Raw genomic sequence first — 3,764 nt, 5'->3', positions numbered from 1 at the left:
TTGTATGGTGTGTGTGTGTGTGTGTGTGTGTGTGTGTGTGTGTGTGTGTGTGTGTGTGTGTGTGTGTGTGTGTGTGTGTGTGTGTGTGTGTGTGTGTGTGTGTGTGTGCATCTTTGCCAACAACAGGCTTGTATGAAAAGTGGGCTGAAATTAGGCTTAAAGCAAAGTGGCCTCCTCTCAGATGAGCTTACTGAATGTATCTTTGTACGCATGTTTGTGTGTGTGTGTATGCCAAGTGTTGATAACAGGCTTATAAAACCAGGTTAATTGGAGGGAAAAAAGTGACAAAGTGCCCTGTAGCTCTTTTAATATCACCACTACCTGCATGCAGCCCAGACAAATGTGTGTGTGTGTGCTCTGGGCTTGTTTCCTTGCGTGTTCCTGTCAGCATGATTGTGTGTGAGCCCATGTTTGTGTGGTGATCAAGTGTTGGAAAAAGGGTTCTTGTCTGACAAACAGACATTTTCATCTATTATGCAGTGTTGGTTTTTGCCGGAGCCTGGGCAGCGGGCACACACAACATTGTAGAGCTTCAGAGAGCACTTAAGAGAGGAGAGGATCGCTGCGTCTCACTGAGGAGCCGGGCGCTGTCACCTCGGCTATTACCCTTGCAACGCTTCCGCAGGGAGAGGGATTGAAGGTGAGAGAGAAAGAGGAGAGCGGGGGGAGGAATGGGGGTGAGCAAAACACAGCCGGCTTAGTGCTTCATGGCTCTTTGGGGAAAAACTAGGCTCGGAGTATGAAAAGGGCAACCACAGACTGATGCAGGGAGGTGGGGTGGTGGGACAGCTGATGACAAAAGAGGGAGAGAGTCTGTCAGAGTGAAGGATGTGAAATAAGAGGGGGTAAATGTGAAATATAAAGGGGAGAATTTCAATGAGAGAGCACTAGAATAGGGGATTGGAAATAAATGACCTTGTGTCTCCATGATGACACTCTCTCTGTGACACTCCTGAATCTGTTTTGATGATGTGATTTTGGGAGAGGCAGCTCATAATTATTCAGGGGACACCTGCTTTAGCACAGAGAAAAGCAGCCGCCTCCGTTTCATCTCTCCCTTGTTTTATATGGGAGACATCCACAGTTTGCTGCTGCTGCACAAACGCGCACACACACACGTCACGCGCACACACACACGTCACGCGCACACAAAAACGCACGCGCACACACACACGCACACACACGCAAAGATAACACACCTGATCTTTCCCTCCTGTGGCAGTTCGTGTGGGGGGTCGTCAGATAGCAGCCTCGAGTATCCCTCCGGCAAGTAGACACATACACACTCCTGGAATAAAACACACGCATTAATATGCACATTCTTTCGTAATATTAATCCGTTTTTTTCTTTCTTTAATGAGTGATGAGGTTTATCCATTTGCATCAAAGCCTGGGCCTCTGTTCCCTGGCCTTATGTCAGGGCTGAGGCTTTTAGCTCCGTTGCTCTGAATACTAACAGGAGGCTTTTAGTTTTCAGGTGGTAAATCAAGGAATGAACGTCAAATATGTTGAGTAAATGTAGAGACTGCGTGTGTGTTTGTGCAAATACCGTGCTGGGTAGCAGCTCCTGTATGCTGTCTCGGAGGGCCACTCGAAGCGAGCGTGCATCGACAACCGCCGCCAGCTGCAGCAAGGCATCCTGGGGAAGGACACAAACAGATGCCCTGATGTCTGTTTGCTTGTTTGTTTATGATCTCCATGTGAGCCTCCAAAAACCTGAGGCCTTGGGTATAGTTTAGTTTTTTTGTGGGTGCAAAGTTTATGTTACAACAGCTCTTCCCTAGATATTTAGCTTGGCAGACCAAAAAGCTTCTAAAACAATATTTAGACTGTGTCACACTGTTTAAAGCAAAGCAATCTGCGCCTGTTGGAGGCACAAGGGAGGTACTTGGAAATGAACTGAACACAAACATCGTCAGGGATTACTGGAGTTAGTTTTGCTCTTCATGACACTCAATGGATTTGCTTCATTTTGGCACATTGAAAACAAATCAAGCATTTGAGAAGAGGTAGTTGATTATTCATGAAAATTAAATGGTGTTTGGAGCTGCTACCGGCAACAATATCATCAAATATATTTACTTTCTTCTCATTGCTGTGTTCTTTAAAGATTGGACTGAAGCAATTGCAATAGAAGAGAGTGGTGGTTATCTTAATTACAGTCAGTACATCTGATCGATGGGATTCTGAGTCTGAATTTAACAAGATCTCTTTCTTTTTTGACTTAGATCAATTATCTTCCCACATTGAAATCGACACACAAATCCTGAACAGACACAAAGATTATAGCGGAAGAAAGTGACACCTTTTGAAAAATAAAGACAAGATTATGCTTGAAACGCGCTGACAACCGCATAGCTGTTGAAATTGGCAACACTCGAAAATGGTACAAAAGACTGTCAGTCCAAGCAGCGAAAAGCAATGAACAGTACAGATGGAGATAGTAAAATGTCATTAAGTTACTTAATAATAGCAAGAAATAGTTGAGAGAGATGTTCAAATACCCGGCCAACTGCAATATCAAGTTGCCGTTCTTGTCCAATGTGTTAGTTTTAGAAGAAAAGGTTTATAAAAAACAGCTCTTAAAATGTTGAAGTTGGAAAGGTCTTTTAGATGCGATGTGACCATCAGACAAGCACTTTATTTCCAGCATACTAATGCCTTAAAAGGGTCAATATAACTGCAAGGTGAGAGCAGTTTGTTTTCTCTTTCTGCTCCTCTGAAAGAAACTTTCTACCAATAAAAATATGCTTTGGAAACAGCGTAGACAAACAAAATGAAGACGGTACAGCTGATCTGAGATAAGCTTCTATCTTAAGGTCACGCAAGATTTAGTTTTTGCCTCAAAGATTTTCAATTTGACCTTCCACAAACATTACAAACAGGCATGGAGAGCAGCAGTGTCTCAAAACTATGACTTTATTATGACTTTGTAAAATGTACATCAATATCACTATAAAACACACACTATAAGAATATTTCCACTCTGTGAGCAGTCTACTTAAATCTCTACCAGTTCCAGTTATCACAAGGCATTATTATTACATGTAACCGCAGTGAAAAAAGAGAATCGTAGTGGGACTTTAAAATCTGATCAAAGCCTGGAAAAACTCCAAAATCGCAGAGGCTTAAGGCGCTGCTGCGTTTAAAACTGTGAATATGAATTGGAAAGAAGATGATGGTGATGAAATATTGCCTGTGACAGATAGATCATCCTCTTCCAGTTGTTCTGACAAAGCTGTTAGTCTCACACTGAGGGGGTCCATCTGTCACCCTTTTTAATTTGAATTGTATTCCTCTTTTGAACCACACCATTCCCCTTTTTCTCCTTCGTTTCTCAATCACGTCCAGTATTGTGATGTACAGTAAACATGGAAAGACAAGGGAATGGCGTTAGAGGATGGAGGAGGAGTCTTAGTGGACGGGTGAGGGGCGGTCAAGGAGTGGGTGAGGAGGAGAGAGAAAAAGGGAAGACGAAGAGCGAGAGTGGAGAGTCTTGTCATGCCTGAGCACTCAGTGTTGGTTATTACATATGATTAGCTATGATTAAATGGGATTAGCTTTGATCACTCAATCAGCCTTCCAGAGTGATGTTGTAATGAAGTTGGAGATCTGCCAGCCCGTGTGTGTGTGTGTGTGTGTGTGTGTGTGTGTGTGTGTGTGTGTGTGTGTGTGTGTGTGTGTGTGTGTGTGTGTGTGTGTGTGTGTGTGTGTGTGTGTGTGTGTGTGTGTGCGTGTGTGAGAGAGTGCGTGCGTGCGTGCGT

This window comes from Notothenia coriiceps, unplaced genomic scaffold (genome assembly GCF_000735185.1).
Source record: "Notothenia coriiceps isolate Sejong01 unplaced genomic scaffold, NC01 NC01_scaffold00002820, whole genome shotgun sequence".
Classification (NCBI taxonomy): domain Eukaryota; kingdom Metazoa; phylum Chordata; class Actinopteri; order Perciformes; family Nototheniidae; genus Notothenia; species Notothenia coriiceps.
The sequence above is the reverse complement of the archived record's forward strand: the minus strand, read 5'-3'. Positions refer to the sequence as shown.